The sequence below is a fragment of the Polypterus senegalus genome, chromosome 2 (genome assembly GCF_016835505.1).
Source record: "Polypterus senegalus isolate Bchr_013 chromosome 2, ASM1683550v1, whole genome shotgun sequence".
NCBI lineage: Eukaryota > Metazoa > Chordata > Cladistia > Polypteriformes > Polypteridae > Polypterus > Polypterus senegalus.
The window spans coordinates 197,094,556-197,105,294 of NC_053155.1; the positions used below are offsets into that span (position 1 = coordinate 197,094,556).

The following is a 10,739-nucleotide window of genomic DNA, read 5'->3' on the forward strand; positions in this document are numbered from 1 at the left end:
AGTAACATCATCTGTGATGGATTTGTCTTTAGCTGTTATAAACTACTTCCTAAATCCAGTAGGAGAGTTCAGGGCAGCAGCTCACACACACAGAGAAACTGTGTGTAACGTGGGAGGGGGATTCAGCTAGTGCAGACTAGCTGCCAGTAAATCAACATCACCTTCACAGTGCAGGCACTAGAAATTTTGTGACTAGTTATAGAACTTATCCATCTTGACCACATGAATTGAAGATCAGGATTCATACGTTATGTGCCTTTTTCCTCACAAGAGGAAAAGATTGATTTAAGCCAAGAGATACAATTCATAAGTTATGTGCCTTTTTCTAAAGGAGAGAAAAGGTTCAGTGAAGCTGTCATAATTTAATGTTTTGTGTTGTTTGTTATGGTCCTTTGTCTATATATAAGACAATATATATAGTATATACAATATATACTTGCTTATATACAACTTCTGTTATCCTCATGTTATTATTTTTTTTTATTGCAGCAAGCGTGATAGGATTATTTAAAAAAAAAAAGTATTGTCACATTTGAACTACAGTAAAAAAAGGGAAATTATTTAATGGAGACTTTAGTCTGTTTATGAATTTTGTTCATAAAATATATAGATATCTTCATAAGTCTGAGTCCTAGCTAGAAGGTGACACAGAGATCCTTGGGTGGACAGAAGTTAAAATCCTCATATCTCCTACATTAATTTGGTGCCCCAGGGTGGGCATTTTACTAATTTTTAAAAATTAATTACTGGTATTGCCAAAGTCAACAATGAAATTAACTGATCAAGTAACATCAATCAATCGGTTCTCACACCTTACAACCCCCCAGGGTCGTTTCTTGCCTTCTTCCCGATGCTGCCAAAGAGGGTTCAGGCTTTTGAAAATTTTAGACCCATCTCTAACCTGCCCTTCTTAAGTAAAATTCTAGAGAAGGCAGTCATTTTGCAATTAAATGACCACCTCAATAAACATGCTATTCTTGATAAATTTCAGTCAGGTTTCAGAACAAATCACAGCACAGAAACTGCACTCGTTAAAGTAGTAAATGACTTGCGGGTAAATGCAGACAGAGGCCATTTATCTGTTCTCATCCTCTTAGATCTGAGTGCCGCATTTGACACCATTGATCACAATATTCTTAGAAATCGCCTTAGTCAATGGGTGGGCCTCTCTGGCACAGTCTTAAATTGGTTTGAATCCTACCTGGCAGGGAGAAAATTCTTTGTTAGTTGTGGTAATCACAACTCAAAGACACATGATATTCGATATGGTGTTCCACAAGGCTCTATCCTGGGTCCGCTGCTCTTCTCAATCTACATGCTTCCGTTAGGTCAGATTATCTCAGGGCACAACGTGAGCTACCACAGCTATGCTGATGACACACAGCTATACTTATCAATAGCTCCTGATGACACTGACTCTCTCGATTCACTAACACAATGTCTTACTGGTATTTCTGAATGGATGAATAGTAATTTTCTCAAACTAAATAAAGAGAAAACTGAAATTTTAGTTATTGGCAATAATGGATTCAATTAGGTTATCAGAAATAAACTTGATGCACTAGGATTAAAAGTTAAGACAGAAGTCAAAAAGTTAGGGGTAATTGTTGACTGTAACCTGAATTTTAAATCGCATATTCATCAGACCACTAGGATAGCATTTTTTCACTTAAGAAACATAGCAAAAGTTAGACCTCTTATATCATTGAAAGATGCTGAGAGATTAATTCATGCTTTTGTTTTCAGTCGACTAGATTACTGTAACGCACTCCTCTCAGGACTACCCAAAAGACACATAAATCATTTGCAATCAGTGCAGAATGCAGCTGCTAGAATCCTAACTAGGAAAAGAAAATCCGAACAGTTTTGATGTCACTACACTGGTTGCCTGTGTCATTCAGGATTGACTTTAAAATTCTGCTTATGGTTTATAAAGCCTTAAATAATCTCGCTCCATCTTATATTTCGGAATGTCTTACACCTTACACTCCAAATCGTAACCTTAGATCCTCAAATGAGTGTCTCCTTACAATTCCAAAAGCTAAACTTAAAAGAAGTGGTGAGACAGCCTTCTGCTGTTATGCACCTAAAATCTGGAATAGCCTGCCAATAGGAATTCGCCAGGCAAATACAGTAGAGCACTTTAAAACACTGCTGAAAACACATTACTTTAACATGGCCTTTTTATAACTTCAATTTAACTTAATCCAGACACTCTGTATGATCAATTCATCATAATAACTATTCATAGTGGCTCTAAAATCCATACTGACCCCTGCTCTCTCTTCTATTTCTTTTTCCGGTTTCTTTGTGGTGGCAGCCTGCGCCACCACCACCTACTCAAAGCATCATGATGCTCCAACATTGATTGACTGAAAGCCAGAAGTCTATGTGACCATCATTATCAAATCCTTCCGTGAGAACCCTAAATACAAAGAGGACTGTTTCACTTATGTTAGGTAGATTGCCCAGAGGGGACTGGGCGGTCTCGTGGTCTGGAACCCCTACAGATTTTATTTTTTTTCTCCAGCAGTCTGGAGTTTTTTTTTTGTTTTTTCTGTCCACCCTGGCCATCGGACCTTACTTATATTCTGTGTTAATTAATGTTGACTTATTTTCTTTTCTTACTGTGTCTTTTATTTTTCTATTCTTCATTTTGTAAAGCACTTTGAGCTACATTTTTTTGTATGAAAATGTGCTATATAAATAAATGTTGTTGTTGTTGTTGTATCCCTGTAGCTGCTCACAACATTTGTATGGGAGGGATAAAAATGCATTTGTGTACATTTTGATAAAATAACAGCAAAGACCTGCTTTTTACTCTTAATATATCTTCTGATGGGTGCATTCATTCAGAAGTGAGAGAAAGGGGGTAAGTTTGCACTTCATACAATTTTTACTGTTTGGCAACATCTGAAAAACACACAACTGTACTTGACATTAAATATCAGTTTAAAAATACTTTCTTTATGAAACTACACTTAGAAAAAACAGCTAATGTCTGAATGTGACTTGTAAGTGATACTTGAAAAACACTGGCCCTAATCTAATCATCAAAAATGTGCTAATTAACATCTTTGTTCAGTCGTCTTAGTTTTTTTCCTGCTTCACAAAACATACTTATGATTTTTATGAACTGTCATATCAGAGTCAAGCAGTTCCTTTGACTTCAAGATATCTTAAAAGAACTGTTAATAACAAGCCACTTCATTGATTCATTCACTCAATACTTAATTCCCTACTTCTGCCTCCCTAATTATCCAATTCAATTAATTTTCTTTTGTTCCTCGTCTTTCCTTTACAACTTACAAGTGCAGGCAGTTCAGTGACATCTGCTATCTGTTGGAATGAAATGCTGTTTTTTTAATAAACTTTTTTTATATACTTTGTTAATCCCCAAGGGGAAACTGTCTTTTTGTATGACCACTGGGGGTCACAGAGCAGTGTCAGCCATTGAACAGCACCCATTTTGCCAGCTAAACTAATGTTCAGTTTATGAAAGTGTGTTTAATTCCTTGACAACAGTTACATCATGAACACTGACTTTGATACCTTTAGATTCTTTGATTTTAATGCTTTTGTATTGCCTGACCATCTTCTGGTAATTATGCAGGCTGAATCTCTAGAGCCAGTTTGGATAAATTCAGCTTTGCTGTAGAATAATCAACTTTAAATTCCTGCCTTGTAATCCTCTACTATACATAAAGGCATTGATGGTGTTACTGCCAAAAGCTCCCAGAATCTCTCTTGGTCTATTGATGTGATAACCCATTAAGAGCAGATTGGACTGTGTTTCTCATATGTACGTAAAGTAGGGACCCTCAGTCTACTCTAATGACTTGAGTAAGCACCATCACACTACATGACTTTTTCAGTCATAGGCTTCATTTTCTTAATCTTAGTGAGTTATAGACAGTTGTGGCATGCAGACTTGAACATCCCCAAGGACCCAGTCACAGAGCTCCGAGTAAAGGAGTTACAGCCTTATGAAATGAAGGAAAATGAGCGTTCTGGACTGTACAAACAGTGGAGTGTCTAGTTAATGTCTCCACATTAACTAGACACATTCTCCACATTGATCGGCTTCCAAAATTTGTCAACCTTGCAAACTTCCTATCGTTTTTCTAAAGTGTTACATCTGTGCTGAGAAGGTTGTGTAAAGGGATGTCCCAAAGCCAACAAGATCCAGTTAAGTGCATATATTTTTTTTAATATATTCACATGTATGTATGTATGTATGTATATATATTAGGGGTGTTCAATAAGTTTTCTACCAGAGTATGAAAGAAAGTAGCAAGCATGTTGAAACATGTCTCAATGTTACTCATGCACAGTTGGTGCTCAGTGCAAGTCTAACATTCCAAATGAGAGGATGTCAGGAGACTTGTTGTGTGAATCAAGTAAAAAAAATGCTAGATTTGGAGCAACGTTCAGTGATAAAATTTCCCACAAAAGATGGGAAAAAGCCAAATGAGATCCATGAATGCATGACTGCAGTTTATGGTGAGTCTGCCCCATCATCCTGCAAAGTAAAATATTGGAACAAGCAGTTTAAGTGGGGTAGAGAGTCCACTGAAGATAACCCTCACACTGGTCAGAAATGTGCAAGAAAGTCTGACAGACAAATTAAGGCTTCCTGAATAGCTGAAGAAATGGGTATCTCAGCAGGTACAGTTTGGAAAATAATTCATGAAAAGTTGGGCATGTCAAAGGTCAGTGCAAGATGGGATCCAAGAATGCTAATGCCATGTCAGATGGTCCCAAAGCTCCAGTACTGTCAGGAGAACCTGGAGATGCTCCATTAAGACAAAATTAATTTTTTTCATTGTTTGGTAACTGGAGACGAGACTTGGGTCTATCCCAGAAATCCTGAGTCCAAAATGGAGTCAATGCAGTGGAAGCACAAATCATCCCTCACGCCAAAACAGATCAAGACAGAAAAATCTGCAAGCAAAGTCATGGCAATGGTCTTCTGGGATACTGAAGAACGTTTGCTTCTGGAATTCATACCATACAAGATAACCATAACCGGGTAGAGTTATGCCAACATAATGATCAGTTTGTGGAAGTCAATCAAGAAGAAAAGGCAAGGAAAACTCACAGCAGGCGAACTTCATCTTCACGACAATGCGCCAGTTCACCTGTCACGTCAATCACAAGCTGCCATCTGAGAATGTGGGTTCTAGCTGCTGAAACATCCACCCTACAGACCTGACCTGGCTCCCTCGGATTATTTCCTGTTCTGAGTGTTGTATTATTATGCTATTCTTTTTCTAGTGCATGAATCAATTCTCCTAAAAATAAAGAGATTTATGGCTTATTAATCCTTTCTTTAAAAAAAAAAAAAAGAAAAACAGGATTTTATAATGAAACATAGCATTTAAAGCAAAGCAAATCCTGCATACATAGCCTGGATAGAATACTGTACATTAATATTTATAGTACATCTCTGCAAGGGTATATTCTTGCATTGCAGCCAGTTCTGACAGAAAAGCACTGAACTAAGACAGATCATAAAATAGAAGAATTATATTAAAATGTTGTTGAATAAGTATCAAAAAAGCTATTAAGATATAATAACAGTGAAAATTTGTTACGGTCTCTATGACACACTGTATGGAGAAAAACAGTATGTAGAAAGCCACCAGAAGCTGGCTAGTAGATAAATCGGAAATAGGCCAGCAAAAAAATTGGAAAAATGCTGCATTCACACACAAGGAAAATTTTTGGAGTTACCATTTGTGACACCACACCTTCCCACTCTTTTGCATTTTGGGAAAAACACAAGTTTGTTGTTGATTTTGCTATTGGCTAAGCACAAAGAGCCAATTAAATTTTAGCAGTTTTTTTTCCCAAAATAAATGTAATTTCTGGATGACCTGGTATTTGCTGTTTTAATTTATATAACGAAATGAGGTAAGAGGTCAGCATCACATTACAACAAAGTTGGCAGGTTGCTGAAATATGAAAACAAGAAGTTTATATTTTCAGTATTTCTCACAAACAGCAAAATTATTGAAAAAATGCTGTAATGTGAAAACAAACTGTAGTAGGACACTGGAGTTCCAAAAAATTCCTGATATTGATTGACAACAATCATTAAAGTTGAATTAGATACCTTATAGGATGATGTGGAAGGTTTAAGAAAAATTAAGTATGAACAGAAGCCATAGTCTATCCCAGATACTCCTACTTGGTGAATCTGCTGCCCATGTAGAATTTTCTGTTTAGAACTCCAAACGATGGCTTGCTTTAGAATATCTGGCAATCAATTAAAATCTAAGATTATGTAATGTGTGGCAAGTAAACACGTATTGTCCACCCAGAGGTTTACAAAAAAGTGTCAAGATGGTTCAGTGCGATGATGGGTGATAGCTAATTTTAACCAAGAATCCAAAGCAAACAGGGGAAAGCACAATGTATACAACATATAACGTAATATTTTGTAACCTGCTCTGTCAAGACTGGGCGCGAGAGCTTATAATGCCTTACACTTAGTACTGCTGCAAAACAGCCCTGAGCAGGGCACACACACACACGGGCAATCCGGAAATAATGATCACACTAGTAAGCTCGCCTTTAGGAATGTACAAGGAAAACTCCACTTGGACAACAACCAGGAGCAGGATTCAAACCCTGGGTGCTGGATACATGAGGTGGCAGCACTACCCACTGTGCCTATAAAAAGAATTCATCCCTTAGAGGTTTTCACCTTTTATTGGGATACATCATCAAGTCACAGTGGATTTATTTGTTAACACTTTAGTTTAGGTACTGCAAAAATCCATCTATTACACATTTACTCTTATGGAACAAGACCTTACTTAACAAACCCTTCTTTTGGTGCCAATACATTTACAAAGCAGCAGCAAAGTGACTATTCATCTATGCAATGTGGCCTACTAAAATAACTTCACTTTGGAACAGTCAGAAGTGTCTTATGAGGGACTTGTGTCTCTTAATATTACATACTTCATTATAAGACTTGTGAATCCTTAATATTCATAAATAATTTTACCAGCATATAAAATACCAGACTGCACACAGATGTATAGCCACTTTACTGATGCTTTGTACGTTTTATGAATACCAAAAGATGCCTTTGTTGAGGTCTTGTTACTTAAGAGTAAATGAGTAATATATGCATTTGAGCTGTACCACAAGTGTTACCATTTGTTTTAATTCTTTTTGACCTTGTTCAACAGAAAAAAAGTCTTTTTTTAATGTCAAAGCAGTCTAATTTAATAGAAAAAAAAATCAATAAGTAATTGATCACAAGTATTCATCCCCTTTAATTTGACACATATAAATCCTCATTGGTGGAGCAAATTATTTATAAAAGTCATACATTAGATAGAGATCACTTGTCTGATGTCAAACAGGTTAATTGACAGTAATATTCTGTAATCCCTCGCTATATTGCGCTTCGACTTTCACGGCTTCACTCTATCGCAGATTTTAAATGTAAGCATATCTAAATATATATCACAGATTTTTTGCTGGTTCACGGATTTCTGCGGACAATTTAAAGTAAATGCTTCCTCAGTTTGTTTTCCCAGTAGTTGATTTCATACAAGGGACGCTATTGGCGGATGGCTTAGGAGCTACCCAATCAGAGCATGTATTACATATTAACTAAAACTCCTCAATGATATAAGATAAGCTTCCCACGCGGTGCTTGATTGTTTGCTTTTCTCTCTCTCTCACCCTCTCTGACATTCTCTGCGCCTGACGGAGGGGGTGTGAGCAGAGGGGCTGTTTGCATGGAGGCTGTTTGCTTAGAAGATACGGACGCTCCTCTAAAAAATGCTGCTTCATCGAGGTGCTTCGGCATACTTAAAAGCCCAAAAGCACGTATTGATTTTTTGATTGTTTGCTTTTCTCTCGCGCTCTCTCTCTCTGAAATTCTCTGCTCCTGAAGAGAAGAAGATATATTTGCATTCTTTTAATTGTGAGAAAGAACTGTCATCTCTGTCTTGTCATGGAGCACAGTTTAAACTTTTGACTAAAGGGTGTTATTTCACAGTGTGGGAGAGTGTATAAGGGCCTAAAATATATAAAAAATAACCATACAAACATATGGATTCTACTTCACGGATTTTCATCTATCGCAGGGGGTTCTGGAACGCAACCCCGCGATTGTGGAGGGATTTCTGTAGATGCACCTTATCTGGAAGGTTTGAGTTGTTGTAAGTCAGTATCATAACCTAACAAACACAATGAAGACAAAAGAACACCCTAAGCAAATCAGTGAAAATGTAACTGAAAAGTGAAAGTCAGGGGATGGAGGCAAGAAAATATCCTAATCACTGAATATCCCTTGAAATCCAGTTAAATCAATTATTAAGGAATGGAAAGAGTAAATTTGCCAAGAGCAGGTCGTCCACATAAAACCAAGTGATTGTGCAAGAAGAAGATTAGTGAAGGAGGCCACAGAGACAGATGAAAACTCTGAAGGAGGCACAAGCTACAGTGGATAACACTTGAGAGACTGTGCAAGCAACAAACAATGCACATCCTATCTCAACTAAAGCTTTTCAGAAGGCACACAGGAGAATCTGAAGTCAGCTGGAAGAAGGTTCTATGGTCTGATGAGACTAAAACTGAGCATCTCGCCAAACTGATAAGTGCAATGTTCGTCATAAGAAATACTGCACAAAATCATGAATGTAGCATAATACAGGGGAATCCTGGTGGATATTTCTAATGCAGTCTGAAAGAACTTGCACCTTAGAAGATGCTTTGTTTTTCAGCAAGACAACAACCCCAAGCATAAATAACATAGAAATAGCTTATAACAACAATGTTAAAGTCCCTGGGTGGCCAAGTCATAGTCCAGATCTCAGTCCAATCAAGAATTTGTAGCTACACTTGATAAAGGCTGCTCACTCCCAATTCCTCTATCCTACACCAGTTTTGCCAAGGACAGTGGGGAAAAACTGCAGTATCCAGATGTGTAAAGTTGATAAGAGGGATACCTGAGTATGCAGACTCAAGGCTAGAACTGCTGTTAAAGGCGCACCTACTAAATATAGATTTGTACGGATGCATACTTACAACATCAGGTACTTTGTGTTTTATATTTGTAATAAATTTAGACCTCTTTGGAGATGCATGTTTTAACATTGAAATGAGAGAGACTTTTTTCAGCCTTATCAACATAAAAAATGCCAAATCAAATCCACCGAGATTCAATGTTGCATAACAATAATATCTGAAAACTATCAAGGGGTAAATACTTTTTTTTAAGCACTGTATACATTGTGACTGCATTGACATTCAACTAACAAGTGCACAAATTTTTAATAAAGTTTCCATTCAAAAGCAAAGGAAATGCATTTAATAGTAAAAGTAAAGGAAATTCTCAATCATACACACCACAACATTCTCAAACCCACTTAAAACCATTTTAGGGTGGTGGGATGCTGAAGCTTTTACGGACAGCCCCAGAGCAGGTGGTGCTACAGCATAAGGACCAATCGCACAGATACCTGAAACTCACACCCAAACAGGGCCAGTCTAGAAGAGACATTGACAATGAACATAACCTGCAGATATTTGGGGATGTGAGAGGAAAACAGGAGTACATGCATAAAAGCCAAAAAGACTTACAGAGAAAGTGCAGATTCAACATGGACAACAGCTGGATGCAAGGTTTTTAATCCAAGATGCTAGATTTGTGAGGCTGAAGCTCCACCACTGTACCATCATGCCACACAACTAGCAAACAGGTTAGTCAAAACTGGCAAAGGTACAGGGGGTACAGAAGCTTATCTAGTCACAGAATTGTTTTTTTTTTGGTGTTTTCAAGTTTTGCTTTATTACACTAATTACTGCTATAACTTACACTCGCTATGCTTGATGCTTAAATTATAACATAAGGTAATCGTGCCCACTAATTTTATAGCTCAAGGTATTTGTTATTGACAAATTATTGTGTCTGACCCATATTTCAAGGGGTAATGGTAGGCATTAACACTTGAGAATATTTCAACTTTTACACTTGCACCTTTTAATTATTATCCTGGAGCTAGAAAATATATAATTTGTTTTCATTCTTTAAACGCTTGCTGGTTATTGTTCTCTTAATGCCAAGGACAAGATTTGCTGTCTGTGTGACCATGAGGAACATCTGTTGTTATGAAATATACTTCTTATCCCAATACATAGTTTGGTCCTCTTTGTTAGCACATTTTGTTTTCTGAAAACATAAAAATATCCTTTTTTTGAGGATTTTAAAACAGGTGTTTGAGAGTTGAAATTAATCTCTGCCTTTAAGCAAGTGAGGTCACCAAAACACTGTCTCAATATTAATCATTAAAAATGGATGCTCTCCCTTTTTACCATCACCACCAGTTAGACAAGTAGTTATTAGCTGTAATTAGCAGCTTGCTTCTCACTGATCTGCTTTAGTATATGGTACTTCAAAAATACATCTTTAAATTAAGGACAATACTTTTAATGCTTTTAAAATGTGACACAGAGCTTCTGATACAGGAAGGAGAAGAGGTAAGAAGAAAAACAAACAAAAAGAAAATCGGTGGTACAATATTGAAAGTTTACATCAATTGTTAATATACTTCCTAAAATCTCGAAAATTAAAAAATATTTTCTAGGGCTTTTTTTCCAGTTTAAACAAATTAAGAACCAACAGTTGTTTCCTTTTCCTTCGCCAAAAAATACACAATAAATATAAACATATTTAAAAGTTGGTTGACCTCAATTCCTATGTGTTTGCA

General features: G+C 36.8%; 1 protein-coding gene across 1 annotated transcript in view; it reads right to left on the reverse strand.

Moving 5' to 3' along the window:
• The window catches only part of efhc2 (EF-hand domain (C-terminal) containing 2), a 114,468-nt gene extending 104,092 nt beyond the window's left edge, over nt 1–10,376 (reverse strand). The window contains exon 1 of the mRNA XM_039745147.1: nt 9,613–10,376. The gene's annotated coding sequence lies outside the window, so the exon portion shown is untranslated. The remainder of the gene's footprint in view (nt 1–9,612) is intronic.
• Nucleotides 10,377–10,739: the final 363 nt, after the last annotated feature.